The sequence below is a fragment of the Blennius ocellaris genome (assembly GCF_963422515.1).
Source record: "Blennius ocellaris genome assembly, chromosome: 21".
Taxonomy (NCBI): Eukaryota; Metazoa; Chordata; class Actinopteri; order Blenniiformes; family Blenniidae; genus Blennius; species Blennius ocellaris.
In genome coordinates this window covers 5,188,228-5,206,417 of record NC_137670.1, presented here as the reverse complement: position 1 = coordinate 5,206,417, position 18,190 = coordinate 5,188,228, and positions in this window count along the sequence as shown.

Sequence of the window (18,190 nt, the reverse complement as noted above, 5' to 3'; positions counted from 1 at the left end):
TTACTGTATTAGACGTCATTAAAAGTGGCTTTATGTTGAAATTGCAGTATTTTTGTTACGAATTGTTCATATTTTAGAAAAAAATATAGACACTTTCATCACGTATACTTGCCACAACAAAGAATACCTTTACAATTGAAATGTAAAGGTTATTATTGGACAATTTTCCTTGAGATAAACTTGGGCTGCACGTGGCTCCTGAACTAAAATAAGTTTGACACTGCGGGGCTGGACTGTTTCCATATTTGTTTGCAAAAAAATTACAACATTAATTACTGTTGTTTGCACTGTTGCTCACATAGGGGAAGCTATGAACTCTGAGAAGTTTTACCTTACAGTGTGTTCTTGTAAAATCGTACTCAAGCGAGACATTAGCCTTTCATCTACATGAGGTTTTCATCATCTCTTTGCAAAAGATTGCTAACAACACTTTTGCACATTTCACAAATAAGGCTGAGTAAATACGGAGTCCAGTACTCTCACAGATGGTGAATCCTTTATTTTGCCACTCCAAAGTGCTGACTGTATCATGTTAATGTCTGCATGAAGAAGAAAAAAACACGACACAAGAACAAAGAAACCTGAATATTCATCAAGCTCTGCTACAGTTCAGCATCTCTTTTATCACCAAATATCCTCTGGCAGTTGTGTCAGTGCTTATATCATATATGTTCGGCCTTGGAACCCACTTGGTGGAGTGGTTGGAGTGCAGCTGTCAGGCAGTGCAGCCGAGGATGATGGGACGTGATGACCCGCTTCGGGGAGGGGTTTTCATGAATTCCCTCAGCAGCGATTCAGGGTTGTTTGGAATACCAGAGAAGATAAATTTGCCGTGAAGGCTTCTTCTTTGACTATCCAGATAATTTTGATGTTTTGTTTTTCTTGCATGGCCACTCCCATTTTCTCAGTTTGTTAGTTTGCTGGAGCATCGCGATGTGCTTGTGTGCAAAGTCCAGGCTTGATCGTAGTTCTTTTTCAGTGTGTATATAGTCCTTTTGAAATTTACTCTGCTGTGTGAATGAAATAGAAATAATAAACTCTTTATTTAGGTATAATTTTTAGAACGCTTCAGGGTACCAGAGAGGCTAATAAGTCACATGTGGCTCTAACAGCAAGGGCACCGCCATCTTGAATCTCATCCGCATGCACAGAATCTCATATAACTCACAAGCGCCTTCCTCCCCGCGGACTCCTCTGGCAGTTGTGTCAGTGCTTACATGGTATACGTTGGGCCGTGTAACCCACTTGGTGGAGTGGTCGGAGTGCAGCTGTCAGGCAGCGCAGTCGAGGATGATGGGACGTGATGACCCGCTTCGGGGAGCGCTTGAAAGCGTGAGCTTGTACGCCTTGACGTTTGGGGATCGCACCTGACCCCGAAAGCCGAGAAACGAGAGCGGCGAGGTGGAGAGGTCGGTGTTATTAGATAGCATTAGATGCGATGTGGCACACTCCGGTTGCTTGTTGAACACTGCGGAGGGCGGCGGGGATCTCGGAGGAGAGCAGACGCCGGCCTATGATTGACATGACGGCAAGCTTTAACAAACACAGGCTGCTACGAAATGAGGGACAGATCGGGGGGAGGGGAAGGGGATGGAGGGTGAAAGCCAGAGGTCAAATGTGCTCAACGGAAAGCCAAGGAAGAACAGACCGCCTGTCTCTGGCTTAATTAAGACCCACAGGATCTGCGCGGCTACAGCAACACCGAGCGTGCGAGCGTCAGTGCGATGAGCCTCGTGACGACGGGAACAGATCTCAATGCAGTTTTGCTCCGTGTTAACTGTTTGCCTGTATCCAAGCGCGGCTATCTCATAAACAAATAGCTGCTCATTCGGCAAATTGCCGCAATATCCCGGTGGCCTATTTTCTCCCTTGCCCCCTCGAGGAGCAGGTGGCAGCAGGTGACAGATTTAAATAGGATTTGCATCTGGAAATGGCAGGAAAAGCGAGCGCGTTTCAGAGTGGCCAAGATGGCAGCAAGATTATAATAGAAGAGAGAGGTGGGAAAGGAAAAAAGAAATCAAGGCACTGCATTTGACCTTGAGAGCAGAGCTAAGACAAGGGCGGCGACAGGCGTGATTGAAAGAGAGATTTAAAAAGATAAAGGTGAGGAGATTACGGGAGGGGCACAGCAGTGCCGCGCTGTAAACAATATACAGCTAAAGGACGGCGAAGGGATCAGGAATATTGCTTGGAAGCTGCAGTGAAGTGATATGGAGGACAAGCTTTAAAGATCTGGTCGATGAGCAGGAGCACTGTATAATTATGCTCCGCCATTTATCATTTTTAGCGTGACAATTTAATCGACAAGTGGAATTCAAACTATTAATAAACTGTAATTCAAACTAGTATCAAAGACAGATAATAGGATTGCATTATTCTCAGCATTTGAGCAGTAAGTCAATGTGCTGGGTTATGGAAATGATTGTTAAATAATCCGTTTTTTGATTTAAGAATTATATAATCATACTCTATTAATCCCTTTGGAGAAACACCTTTTTGACGGGTCGATTTCTGGGATGCGGTGGCGGGGCACATTCAGGGGCCTCGAGGAGCTGATAGGGGTCAAGGGTCATGTTGAAGGATGCAAGGATGCAAAGTTGAGGACATTTCACCTTAACTAAACAGATTTACGAACAAAAACACAAGCTGAGTGCTGAACTCCCAGAGATGAAGGCACATGAAAAACACCAGATAATAAACGTAAAAGCAGACATGAACTCAAACAAAGACCTAAAAAAAGGGCAACATAGAACAAAAACATGAGATAAAACAAGAACACATGCAACAAAACCAGATCCATAAACAATAGTTGTCTTACCAGAGGAATATAAAACCAGGGCCATGTTGGCATGCACAAGTCACTGGAATGGTAAAAACACACAACATTGAAACATTCTGTAGAACTACATGTCACACTACAGACAGCCATATCAAAATTTAAACAAAAAAAATGGTTAAATCCAGCACCAGATAAAGTAGAAGACTAGTTTGGTAGTTAAAAGTCTCTTCAAAATGGAAAAACTGAGTTATTCTCAGGATTCAGAATAAATTCTACCAGATTTGGAAGAGATGGATTGATTTTTGTGATCACATTTGTGTAGCTCCAAGGTCTTTGGATTTTTTTTCTTTTTTTATTGTGGAAACATTGTTTTGAAGTAGAGAAAGTAGTGCAAGTGTAAGAAAGAAATTTGAAATGTGTATCCTTGAAGTTTTCCATGCGCAAACTTGTAATTCAAACCTCAAAGGTACTTTTACAACTTCTCCTCCAGAACTGTTTGCCCGAGTAGAAACTGACCCAGAGTCTGCTGGGAACAGTTCAGTTCAGTGAGAATGGCTCCACAAACTCCAACCTATACATTTTATCCACTGCAAATGTAGGTTTATACACAGTAGTACAGCTGGCCGTGCCATGAAGAATAAACCTGCTTTTCTCCTCCACTTCTCTCTCCTGGTTCTTCCTCCTCGATGACGGCACAGAGACAATGTGCGTCAGTGTGTTGGTTGGGATCAGTGGTCAGCTTGTATAATGGGGCCTGTCAGACGCTGCCATTAGAAAAGCCAAAATTCTGCAGCGTGTCAACTGGCTGGATTTTCTTCAGCAGACTTTCTGGCTTTGGAACGGACGGCCCCAATCAAGACCCAATGGAAAGTGTCCGAGGTGGTTTGGCCGGGCAGCTTATCTGTTGTTAAAGTGTGAAAACCAATAAAGCCCGAGATGTTTATGGTTGCACGTTTCATTCAGTCTGCTCTTAAACATTTTAAAAGTGCCCTCATGATGGCAGCAAAAATGGTAAAGATATAGTAGGTACCTCATCAGTCATAAAGGTGAAAAAGTCTTTTTATTTCTTGTCAAATTGAAGGGCCACGTTTACAATGTTTGTTTTTCTCACTTTATTCTTGCCATCGGTGTGGAAAGATTGATCATGTTTCCCACCAAGGTCTGGACTGTTCCTGTTGACTAAATACTGTATCATACTTCCACCTATTGTCTGCTTGTAGCTGGCAGATTCAATCACTATATCTTGTGGTGGCTCTTCATGACACCTTTATCACTAAAAACCTCAGTCGTCCTTGAGCATTGATTGCACCACAGGCCTAATCTGAACACCATATAGTTCCTGCCAGAAAGCCTTTTAGCCTATTAGCGTTTTAGCCCCTTTTCTCTCCCTTTTCGCTAACCCCTCAGTCTCTGACATTGTTTCTCCCCTTCAGTGTTCAGCCTGGCACGTGAAACTGTGGATATTAGTGGGATTACGTTTACAACTGGGTCTGAAGACACAGTTGATCGTGAGGCTTTCTGTAGCTTAAAGCTCAGAGGATTCACATACGGGGAGAGAAACAATGAATCCATAGAGCAGTATGCTGAACTAAGTATGCACATTGGAGAAAGAATAAAACGAAGCAAGATGCTTTATTCTGCATCCTCATGTGTGTCGCATCGGACTTAAACTGACCCCAAAACACAGGTAAACAGTTTATCTCAACCTTTTCTGGCAATTAAAATTCAAACTCCGTTTACGACTGAAAACTGAAACTGAAAACCCCATTAAAAGTCTTGAAATCTGTCTTTAATGTTTTGGTTTGTTTTTCCCATGGGTCATTATCAGAATTCTGTAAACCCTTGAAGCTTTCTGTGTGTGTGTGGTTTCATTACAAAAACAACCAACAGCACGAGTGAGTCAACATCCTAACAACATGTTGGGCCATTTATTTCAGAGTTTCTGCCATTTGTATGGAAATGGTCTTTGTATTCAAAATGTTGTCATGTAAACTTGAAGCTTTTCTAAAACAATAACACAAAAATTCTGTATTTTTACTTGGAACCTTGTTGTGTAAACGGATCCTCAATTCATTAGTCTTAAACTAGTTTAGGGGGTTAGTGTGAACAAGTTTAATCAGCATGGGGCACGAGGTCACTTGAGCTAATCTAGTCAAAATATAAGGATAGGAAACAACGTACACTTTCCTAGAGAAACAAATCTGGTGAATATCATTGAACTTTGTCTCAAGGAAGCAATGTAGCCCATGTCATATTCTTTCAACCCGTATTGGCAATTATTGTGAAATCTGTGAAATGCAGAAGTGTGAAAACCCATAGAGGCTCAGGGACAACATGCAAACTCAGAAAGCATCAAGGTGGTCACCAGATTTGAAGAGAAAACAGAGAAAACAGAATAATTAACGGTGTATTAAATGCATCAGCCGATGAGTCGCTTCAGTAAAAGGCGTCATTATGAAGCCCTTCAATAAACTATGCCTCCATCCGAATGAAACACAACATTGGCATGGATTTTAAGGGGAATGTACTGACGTGATAAAAGAAACTGAGGAATGAATCAAAAACACAGAAATAGGTGCGCTTGAGCTGCAGACACATTTAAAATACAGCGACTCTGAGTGATGATAAAGCTGCACTGTAGCAAAGCGCCTTCTCTTTCTCCTTACACATAGGCTCAGATCAAGTATTTGTCAGACCTTGTTTTATGGGCGTTCCGACTTCTTCTTCCTCCCCGTTGTTTTCCTCTCGCCCGACAACAGCCGCTGTCCGCACCAGCCGGTGGGGAAATTATGCCAAGCGCAGCAGGAAAGTAATGAAAGAACCACAAACCAATAAGAGACTCAGAATGAGGGTGTTTACAAAGTAACCATTTCAGGTTCAGAGACTGCCGTCGGTTTGTGTGACGAGTGTCTGAAACAACTTATTTGAAGGACAAAAGAGAGAAGAAGGAGAGAAACTTCAGGAAAGGGACAAAAGAGTCAGAAGGAAGATAAAGTATTTTCTGTTGTTCAAATTAGTCTCTCAGCTGCTTTGTGGCTGACAATTGTGTCGCCCGAATGCTTCCTAACACAAACTAATCACTGCGGTGCAAACAAAGTGCACAGAAGTACGGCAGATAATGATACAAACTCCAGAGCTGCCATACGCACATCTCGGCTCAAACCATTAAAAAAATAACAAACAAACAAAAACAAAAAAACCAGCTACCTGAAATTTCCATTTTTCCAATACATAGCACATGTGTTTATAGAGCTGATTTAACCCTGAGTGACGTCTAACGACTGAATCTGAAAGAGATGAACACAAACTAGGTGAGCCAAACAACTGTTATATATAGAAACTGACAAAACTGTCAAAAGTTCACAGCTGTAATAGAAATAAGCAGTTAATATTTTGTTCAATCGCTGGAAATATATTCAAATTGAGATTGTTAAATTCGACGATTGCTCCTGTTGTAAACTCAAATGCCGAACCTGATATAGATCTCCAGAAACTGTCTGAATAAATCAGAAGTGATATAAATAGAAAGATAGTGATGATGACCAAGGTACTTTTGACACATCAGTGTTTTTCAAGGGAAAAGTGAAAACTTTGGTTGCGTTTTGGGTAGGGAATCCAAAAGTGGCTCCCAATTTTTCAATTCCATGGAATCTTTTGCAAAATCCTCCTTCGACCATCCATACTTCTTTCTGTTTGCAGATTTCAGAAATGTGCCAGAGCTTGAGTGCATGAACCAAGCTGCTGCCTCTGCACCCACAACCATTCTTAAGTCATTTAGTTAATATAGTCCCTTCTCTTCTGTTCCACTTCATTTAAATTCCCCCCCACCTCTCTCTCTCTCTCTCCTCTCTCTCTCTCTCTCTCTCTCTCTCTCTCTCTCTCTCTCTCTCTGTGGAGCAGAGGTCTGCCGAGAAACAGGCAGAGGGAGATTAGTGTCTGTTTGGTTCATTTCAGTGCCTCCAAAGAATCATAGACTAATCCCAGCCTCGGCTGTGCGGATGCTTCTGATCTGTTTGCATTCAAAGGCTGCGCCAGTGGGGCGCAATTGTGCCACTGAGATCCGCAAAAAAAAAAAAAAATCCACCAAATAAGAGGCTTTGTCCTCACACATAGCCTTAATTTCTTCTCAATCCAGGTGTCTGTGCTGCCTCGTTCTCCAGGGTTTATAGCAGCTTGACATTAGGAGAGATATAAACCCCGGGAGCAGAGGATATTCCCTCAGGAGTGAAACAAGCTCAAGACATTGTTTCAGTACTTTCAGACATGTGTCCCTTTTCCAGAAAGTGAAGTCACCATCCTATTTGACAGCCAGGAGTCGTCCAAAATAGACGTTTTCTTTTGAAGTGTATTTTCATTGTCGTCCACACAAGATGTGAATATAACGTCCAAGAAAGACATCATTCTGGCTTGTCTGAGGACGTCTTCTGGATGTCAAATATTGACATCTATATGATGTCCAGAGAAGACATCCAGACAACTTCCAAGAAAGACACATAAAAAAAAAAATGTCATTCTGGCCCCTCTGAGGACCTCTTCTGGATGTATAGAGACGACATCTATTGGACGTATTTTGGACCACTTTTTGCTCAGTGGGAATATATACGTTTTTCAAATAAATCATAACATGATATGAGACTGATGCACATACCTACTGATGCACTTCTGAGCCAAATATAATTGGTTTCACAGGGAATAGAAAATAGGAGTAAAGTCAACTGAACCAGTTCTTCATCGCTCATAATCACACAGAAACTGGTTGATTATTGAGTACATTTCAGATGAAAAGTATTCTATCTATTTAATGCATCTAATTCAGTTAGTTATTTTTATATATTGATACAATATAAAGTATATAAATGACTTAAGAGACTACAGCAGTGTAAGGACATAAGAGTACTCAAATGTTGCTGTGTGTGTCTCGTCAACACAGAACTGTCCTACATTTACTGTGACAAGTTCATACATTGCATTGTCTCTTGATACTTTCACTGTGTAATATCACTGTAACATGACATTTTTGCATTTTTCATAAATTTCAACCAAAAACCGAGTATCCCCAATGTTTTGTGTGTAGTGGATATCAACTATAGTTCCATCAAGTTAATTTCAATAGAAAATGGTGCTGCAAACTTGGTCCATATTTTAATTTCTGTATAATGATTATGTTAACGCACAAGTGAGTGCCTTCTTTTTTCGAATACTTTTATTTTTACTTGACACATCCCTTAACCTCTTTCATCTGGATTTCATGTTCCCATATTTCAAAACACATATTTTGTATGGAATGATAAAAAGTACATTATTTCAATGTTGTTTGGTTTTCTCGCACAATGCCACCTGCTGCTTTTTCACGTTCTTTTTAATCATTACAATAAGCCCCAAATGTGTTCACTCTGGGTTTGTGGTGCGGCAAGCAAGTGCACGGCAAGCGAGCATCACATTCTGGGGTGATCCAGCTACAAACCACAGTCATCTGCTGTGAACTAATACCAACTTTTGCCTTAAAGTTTATCCATTGAGGATTTCCTGAAAATGTGTGGTCTTGTTTCACTCTGGTTTACTTGCGTGGGCTGATATATTAGTCAGTTAAAGTCTTTTTTTTTTTTTGCATTCTCTGCTGACTTGTTGGCCGGTCAGGGTTAAGTGGACAACTGTGTGCAGAGATTGGAAGAAGAGAATTTCTGCTCCATAAACGTGCAGCTTGTTTATTTTTTTCTCTCTCCTCTTAAGCCACAGTTTATTTCTTATAGCAGTCATACGCCTCGCTCACCACTATAGCAACGCTCGCCAGCATTCACACACACTCACAAAATGCGTTATAGCTTCTTTTTTTTTTCTTTCCTTTTTTTCTTCCCCCCTGAGCAGCAGTCGGAGCCCTAAAGGCTGATGAACAGGCTATAATTCACCGGCTGCTCTGTGTCTAGACTGGGACCTTGTTTAATGGAGGAACTGTTGGCAATTTCCAACCGTCTGTGTGCTTGTTTCACTTTTTTTTGTGTTTTGGGAGTCAATAAAGTTGAAACTGGGTGATTTATTTCTTGGTCTGACTCTTAAAGGGCATGTAAGACAAAATGTGGCTTCAATTGCTCACGTTAAGAGAGGCAAAGGAGAAATAATCACACGTCCTCGAGTGTGAAAATGTGCAAATTAGCTGTTTAACCATAACAATGTCAAATTGAAAATGTAATTATTCTTTTTTTTTTGCATTGTAGTCATCATACTATAGGAATTGATATCAATTAATGTCTATTGTGCAGCCAAGTTGCAATGTATATTGGATTAATAGGGTATTACTAGTATTTTGCCATAAGCCAGTACAAGTTTTATGACAGAATGTATTTTGTCCTCTTCTTTCTTGATGTTTCTGATTTAAATGGTGGAATATTTACCAGTCACCAGCCACTCACAAATGGTAAAAATACTTCAAAACATCAGCAAAGATTTCTCAGCTGAAAACACATCCAAAGATCATGACATCCTCTGTTCACTGTGCTCTCAAGCATCAGTCTCACTCAAATCACACAGATTTTGTTTAAAAGAATCGCCTGATATAGAGTACACTAATACAGCAATCGCACATATCACAAGCATAGCCACACCCTAAACCTCGACAGCATAGTTTAAATGACACTAAAAAGAACTTACACATGTATCTACTGCCATGGTTTAAAAAAAAAAAAAAACTTCTCTCTAACCCATTGCTTCTAAATCTCCGGCCCTCGGGATCGACTGCTTTGCATATTTTAGATTTCCCTCCACCTGTTTTCAGTGGATTTCTCGTTATCATGTTTCCACAGAGCTCGATCGCCGTCCGTTCACTTAAATGTCTAAAGCACGCAGGCCAGAGAGTCCTCAGGACACGGATTGGAAAACACTGCTCGGCAAAGACTCCTCAGCTTTTTAAATACTTCCATTGTAGCAGCTGGGCGTAATCTGGCAGCTGAACTGAGCTATCAGATGAACCAAGTAATTTTCAAACTGATGAAAAATCTCACACAGAAGTGTTGTGTTTCTGCTGCAAATAATAAATCATATGAATAAAAAAATAAGAAGACAAACTTCAGCTCGAGAAAAGACAAAGGGTTTTATCAGTCCTCACTTTGAAATTTCCACACAAATGACTTGAATACACTGGATTCAATATCTCCGTAATTAGCACCACAATGAGGCTGTGACCACAACTACGTTTCTTTATGCCTGAACAAACCCTAATTTGACTGCATTTCATTCAGCCGTGTCTGATGGTGTTCCAGACCCAATTAGAATGTCACATACCTTCACAGGCAAGGTCGCGGCTTGTGGAATCCGCAATGCAATCGACAATGCAAAGATTTCGAAATTAATTTGTGGCTATAGAAGCTGAATTTGAATGTGAAATATTGCATTCACACTGAGAGATTTAATAAGGCGAGCAAAAAAAAAAAAACTGCATTAGTAATTTAATTGTTGTTTCATTCAAATGAAGCGCTTGCTGTCCTCTGGGGCTGCCTGGTTATCAAAGGGTCTTTCACTCCTCTGGCTGTACAGACTCCATGTGTGTTAGAGTAATGGGCTTTGGCCAGACCGTTATTGTATGTCGGTGATGTAACACACACACACTCACGCACGCACGCACGCACGCACCCACACACACACACACACACATAGCCCATATCTTCATTCAAATGAAATGGGGCCATTTTTTCTCTTTTTTCATAAATGTTTAGCTCGGCCTTCAAAGCAAATGAGCTGCTATCATCTAATTCGCTGCATAAAAACAACAGATAATTTGAGTTAGTCTTTAAAGTGAAGAAGTAGCGGAGCAGAAATGATAAAGAGAGAGTCTGTGCTGTAATAATGCTCCCGTCTCCTGACTTTCTTCCACTCTCATCTCTCCCCTCTGACTCTCTCCAGCCTCGCAATTCCATCCTCCTCGCCGCAGTCCTCTGATCGTGTTTAATTCCCCACCTGCTCTCCCTAGATTAACGTCTCCTTGTGTAATCCCATTAAGAGCCCCGTGTTTCCGCCTGGCGCTCATTACTCCTCCACCGCGCCGCAGAGAGTCTGGAATTGACTGAGGCCCGACACCGAGCCCTGCGTGGGGCTTCATCCATTGAACATTTAAAAGCTTGTTTTTCTCCTCGACTTCACCTCAGTTTGTCTACAAAAACCATTTCAGAGCCAGAAAACATCCGCTGGAAGACCTGAAGACATAAACCTGCAAGTCACAGACTGAAGCTCCATCTACACGACGATGTCTCAAGTCTCAATGTTTTGAATTTGATGTCCGTTTACATAGAAAAACCAGAAACACTGAAAATTATGTCGTTTTCATGCTGGGCCCCTAGTATGTGATGTTGTTTGTTTTTGTGATGAAAACAGACATACTGTACATGCACACAAAGAACAATATGCTATAAACATTAACAATGGAAGAAAACGCGGACTTGAGTGACCTTCATGTTGATTAGATCAATAAACCTATGCAGGGATTAATCATCTGTATTAGCAGTATTTGTAGGTTTATCTCGTCCAGCAGCTGGGATGATACCGCACAGAATTTTACGTCAAGATTTTATAATTTTGTCAATGATGAACGATAAATAATGAAACAACGAAATGCAGTTCAAGAATATGTTTTTTTGTACTTAAAATTGTAAATAAAACCGCAAATGCAATATATGTTTGGTTAAGACTGTGATGGATGTACAGTAAAGGCGATTTAGATACATAGTCATCTAGTTTAACGTACTCTGAAGTAAAAGCAAGGTAAAAAAAAGAAATGTACAAAAAGAAAATGCTGTTCTTGTGCTGTCAGAAGGAATTATTAATCCCTGAATTACTCGTCTGAAAAGATGAGATACAGAAATGTAATTAAACAGAACTGAAAATGCAGAAGCGAGAGCAAAATGTCACAAAAACATATTATATAGCTGTGACTCAAAATCTTTGTGTTTGCTTACAGAGCTAAAATAACTGGAAAGTTAAAATCTCGTAAAAAGTAAAAAAGTTGACTGATATTGCAGTGAGGAAAAATGTAAGTAATACAGATAAAAAGAGAACCTATTTAAATGACATATAATGCTTTGTTATCTATCATCCAATATGTTGAGCTTGTAGTATATTTTGGTAATAACTGTTTCTATTGCAAAAATAGACATTTTCATCATGTATACTCCAAGACAACAAAGAGATTTTACATTCTGAGATTATTATGGCACTATTTTACAGGTCTGACCCATTTGAGATGAAATTTGACCGAATGTGGCCTCAAGCATCCTGCAGCACAGACCTAACATGTTACTGTACATGTACAGAAGAATGTGGACGTGATGGTGTGACCTCCACAGAGCCCTGATCGTAACTTTATCAAACATACATAAATCCTCTGATATCAGTTCTTCAAGTTCCTTTAAATGCTGTGTGCTGAGACGAACTGATCTAGGGTGGTTACATCAAAGAGTCATTCATCTCTGGCTAATTCCCTTTGCAATTTGCAGAAAGTGATAGAACTGCACATAACTCCACACAGAACTTTCAAAAGTGCTTTGACTTTTCCCCACCAATACTTGTTTTCAGTCTGTGTGCAAGGCGTAGCATAGTATTCTGATTCTATTTATCAAAATATCCTAGATGGGTACGGGTGTAGGGTTTTGCACTGTCACTAAACAGCAAAAAATATCTGGTTTGGTTTTGGGTTTAAACAGCCTCTTTGTGGAATGTGCATGTTCTCACTGAGGGAAGAACATAAACCAATCCTTTGCTTATATGTCGAAGGCTCATCCGCCATTTGGCTTCACTGTACAGTGTAGTTAATATTAGATTCCACATACTTTCTTTGAGGTTCCTCACATATCATGTCAGACTATTTAGTGAGCCGCTATCCGCTGTTGCAGCACATCAACAATCAACTAATGCTAATCCTGAGTGGGTTGTTCTCCTCTCCACATGTTGCATTGTATTACTGTAGTGCAGTTTGACAAAAGCGCTGCACGTGTGGTCAAGTGCATTTTCTCCCCTACCTTGAGATAAGTAAAAATACCACCTTTTGCCATAGAAACTATGGCTGCGGTCTCATAATGCTTGGATCGCATCCAAAAATGTCACCATCATTCAATTCTATACACATGAATATTTTGTATGTCTTTAAAAAAAAATGTATGCTAATCTTCTAAAGTGAGAAATAATGTGTCTGGTTTTATTCACAGTAAAGCTAAGATGTTCCCATTTCGGTTCATTTTGCTATGAAGGAGAGCAAATATAATTTGATTGAAATAAGGAAAAGTTAAAGGTTTATTGATCCCATTCTGCGTATACTCTGCGTATATTCGTGATGAGCACAGAAGTCCAACAACAAATTGAGATCGGCCATGCCATCTGACACAAAGCAACACGCTTGTGTCAGAAAGCTTTGGACAAACTCCAACTGTGTCTCCAACCAAGGGTTTGAGAGTAGCTCCACACCTAGCCAGTAGGAAAGAGACCTTAGTGTAGCCTTCCTTTAGAGGTTTACCAGGACTGTGAGGAGGCCCTGAGGTCGGTCCAGAACTCCCTGGATAGAAAATATATCGCTGGTTTGGTGTAAGCGCAACTTTTAGTCACCCCAGAACAACTGGAAGAAGTTGCAGGGAACAGATATAGATGGAAGGATGGGAGAAAATGGACACAAGCATCAGAAAAAAAGAGTCCAGTCTGCCTATTACCATGATGAAATAAACACAGAGGGCTATTTTGTGTGTTATTTTGCACGTCTGTCAGAAGCAATCCTCCAGCACACTCCTTTAGTGGATCAGGCTCATCTGAAGTGCTTCCAGATTGTTGACTATAAAAACCCTTTTCTTTCATTCTCAGCCCTGTCTTTCATCCACAGCTGTGGTCTGCAATCCCCAGGTCTCGTGCCAGTATCACGGGATGTGCCTCAGACAATTAACCTGATTCTTGATTCCTGATTAATGTTCCAGACTGCGTCTATAACTAATGACAACCACTTGGCATCTACCTGAGTGGGAAAGCGTGTCATTGATCTCAATCTGAAATTAGCAAGGTTCCCTTTAAGATTTTACTCAAGTTTTTTTGTTGTTTTTTTTTAATAATTTTTAAAGCGATTCCTCCCTGTGGTACAGGAAACGAAAACTGCCCATGCTCAATCATTTGGCTCGCTTATTGAATCCCTGGATGATCAAATGAAATCTGTTGATTATCCACGAAAGGGTGACAAATTGTCATGAACTTGTTTAGTGGATTGCTGCTCCTGCTGAGGGCGGCCACACAGCCGGCGCGCGGGGCGGCATTTGAACAGTTTGGGGAGTGAAGCCACCTCCGTGACTTCAATAAACTCCCTTTTGTGTAATACAATAAGCGTTTATCAGCTTGTTTTCTCGACCACTCTCTCTAATGGCCGACTGTCAGCTCGCGTTATCTACCCCATACATCTGTCTATCTGTTTGCGGTGCTCTCCTCGCCGTCTGAGGAAGAATTTAATGCGGAAACGCCAAGACGACCGACTCGGACGTGTGGGAGTACAATCGAGATCCTATCTCGTCTGTTTGCAGGAATCTTCAGCCGCTTCAATACTATCTGCACCGAAAAAATGTTTACACCTCTGCACCATTAACACACTGGGTTTTTATTTGATATTCCGCATGCGTCCCGGCGGCTGCTGTGGCCTGTCATCTGATGGTGACAGATAAAAGGCCTGCAGGGTGACTTACTGTGGGCTGCAGTTTAAGTTTCCTTCACGCCCAGCGGCGTAATTTCCTCGCAGTCGACTTGGAGCCGGCACGGCGGAGAGGGGCCTTCTGGGAAACGGAGTCTTCCCTGTACCCACGTCTGATTTATGTGTAGCAGGAGACGAGTGAGGAGTTCTTTAAACCTGACAAAACGCTGGGCGATGGTGGACGGACCGGGCCTCCAGGGTCAGTCGCTCACCTGAGACACATCTGCTGACATCAGTATAGTACTGTATATATATCAGAGGTGACTAAAGTCTGCCTCTTCTGCTGGGATCTAAACAGGCTCTTTGAATGGTTTTTTTTTAATGCTAAAGATGCCGGGAACAGATCCCTGCTGGACCAGCAGCCGGTAACTAACTCCCGCTGTCTTTAAAGTCTGAAGCAGCAGGAACACTCGTTTTCCCAAGCATCATTAATCTTACTTTTCCACGACCTGTCCTCCTACCACCTCCACTTCTCCCAGGGTGGTCTCCCTCGGGCTCTCGTTTACCTCCCCTTTTGCTTCTCTAAAGTACTCAGCATGCATACAGTCACACACGCGCGCACACACACACACACACACACACACACACACACACACACACACACACACACACACACACACACACACACACTCACACACGAGTGGCCTCTATATCTCTCTTGTTCTTCCTTCCTCTTGCTTTCTCACAGATTTGGATGATGCACGAGCACGAGCCAGGCCAGAGGAGTGTTCCCACTAACTCCAAGGCTGTGATCAGGGAGAAAGAGCGCGCCATACTTTAATGACTCAGCACCGTCATTCACACACCTTTCCATCCCATTTACACGTTTCAAGCGGAAATGCATAATTTGTGCATTTTCATTTCGGAAATAATTTGCGTTGACGCAGCAATCTTTTGAAAATAATGTCTCTCCATGTAGTTTCCATGTTGGGTCATGAGTTGGCGCTGTTTGTTATTGTAATGAAACCACACACACAGGCGCAATGCAAAAATACGTTATAAACATTAACAATGGGAGTACACATACATTCTTATGGACAGATGACCAACTTATTGTGGATTGTTATGACGAGTCCCAGTGAGGTCTAATAGTCTAAAATTGAGTGTTATTTTATGGTTTTTAACATGTATATATTGGTAATATATATTCGTTTTGTAATGTTTTTAATATGTGTATATATACATATATATATATATATATATATATATATATATATATATATATATATATATGCATGTAACGGTAATACACTGTATGTTGGTCTCTCATTCATCTGTCTTTAGTCTGTATTTATGGGAAATATATTTTACAAATATTGCAGTGGAGTATATGTTATTTTTGTGTATTTAATCTTTATATTTTGGTCATATTTATTGGTGTTATTTTAGCTCAATTAGCTGCCATTTGATTGGACATTCACCACAATAACTCCTGTGTTAAAGATTTAGAGCTGGTAAATGCCAACAAAAGAATCCCATCCAGTTTTGTTACTCTTATCCAGGTCCGCACTCGAACAAACTTCCTCCAGAAAACAGCGGCAGCCTTATGCTCTCACAAAATGTTTTTCAGAGTGGCTGCCAATGGATAATCCCTTAAATAGTATTACAACCTCACTCACACCTCTTGGGGCTCGCCAGAGCTGTGTACATTCATTCACCTCCACTTAATACGGACACGTGCTGCGAGAAAACCTCTCACTCCTCAAGTCCAAAAGTTACACAATGAGAAAAGTTCTTTCACCTCAACTAAACTCAACAAACAATTCATAGCATTGTTCTCACAAGCAGCCAAAAAATAACGACAAAAAATCTTTTTTTTAGGGCTTGTTTACATGAAAATGGTGTGAGGGGCCACTAAAAACCAAACTCTCTGGAAACTGCCTGCACATGCACATGTAGATTGACAATAAGAGCAATGTTTCCTCCAGAGCGTCATGACAACCAATCCATATTCTCCTGGGACTTCATAGTTTTATAGATAAGTCACCGTAAAAACAATCCAACTTGGTCGTTTGTCCATGTGAAGGTCTGTGCTCTCTCACATTGATAATGTTGTTTTTTTTGTTTTTTTTAATCTGTGACGTTTCATTACAAAACCAACCAACAGCACCCACTACTGGCCCAACATGCTAACTTTTCTAAAATGTCGTCTTGTAAATGCAAAACTTTTCTGAAACGAAAACGGCAAGTGATATGATATATAGATGCTTTCTAGAGTTGAGAGCAGTTCAATAACATGTTTGTTATATATGTGCGATGAGGTTTCGACCAGTGTTTATTTCCACTGTAACGCAGATTTGGGATTGATCGGAGATTAGAGATCAGGGATCCGAGATCGGAGATAAGAGAGGGGCTCGTCAGCCTTTGTGCACATGAGACCTCGAATATGCACAATAGAACCTAACCAGTGTCGTTGGTTGAGACACTGCATTTACTTCAAAGATAAGACGTCAGAATCAGTTCACACCATCTGTAGAAACATTTGCTCGCCCTCAGCACTTTGCTGCCTCTGTCTTCTCCTCCCCCATAAGAAAAAAAAAACCCCAACCTGCACGTTCAAATCAAATATCAAGACTTACATAACTGCAGAGGTGTTCAAACAAACTCCTGCTTGAGTTTTATCAGAGCCGATGTATGGAGATTTGGTTTCTTTCTTTCTTACTGTGTGCTGCGAGACTTACCTTATGCAAAGAGCCAAGCTACAGCTCCAGTTGGATTAAGTATGGGGGAATATGGACGTGCTGCTTGGCAGGCGGCGGAGATTTAGTCACACACCGGAGCTGGAAGACATGTGGAATGTGTCTCTTCATGGTTTGCAGCATTTCTGAATGAAACGTGGAACTGAATCGTGGCAAAAGCTGCAGCAGGTGTGCGTAGACAGATTGGATTGAGGACTTGATGTTGCAGAGCGTCAGAGTGTTCAGTTTTCTTGCTGCACACCAAAACAGCCCTGGGGTTGATTTCAAGCCTGGGGTGGTTGATTTGGAGTGGAGTTTGCATGTGCTCCCTCTGCTTAGTTTGGGTTTTTAATTGGACACAAGCTTCTTCTTACACTCCAATTGCATATGTTGCTCTTATATCTTTACAGTTGTTCTCACACTTTGAAATCTTCTGTGTGTGAGAAATTTGTCAAGTCCAGATGCATCACAGATCAATTTTTTTCTTTTTTATGTATTTTAATAAAATAGCTCTCACAGGCCAATTTCAGACCCAGTTTAAAGCATTTTCAAGTGATAACGGGAAACTTTTGTATCCATTTATGCAACAGTAGGACTCAGAACTGCTGAAAATTTTACTTTTTGAAAGAGCTCCGACTCTGCTACTGCGCATGCACACCACAGTTGTAGTAATGAGCTCTTCTGCACATGCATTTGTTTTCCCCAGTGTTTTATTTGTAGGTTTTGGATACATGAGTAATTTACATTTGACAAATAGATGAGAGTATTTGTGAAATGAAACAAACAGCTGAGACTAAAATTGAAATGATAAAGCTAACAATAGTGTGAGAGGAAAAGAAAGATGGTCTGCTGTGATTAGAGAAGGCACAGTTTCAATGTTCCAATGTGTTAGATTGTTGCTTTTTTCAGTTAATTCTGCAGAAGCAGACTCAGAGGTGAGCAGACTCTCTGGTGTCCCTGTCGAGATTAGGGAAACCAAAGAGAGAAAAGTTTAGAACAAAGACAGAGCAACAAGCAAACAGACATAAATCCAGCCTT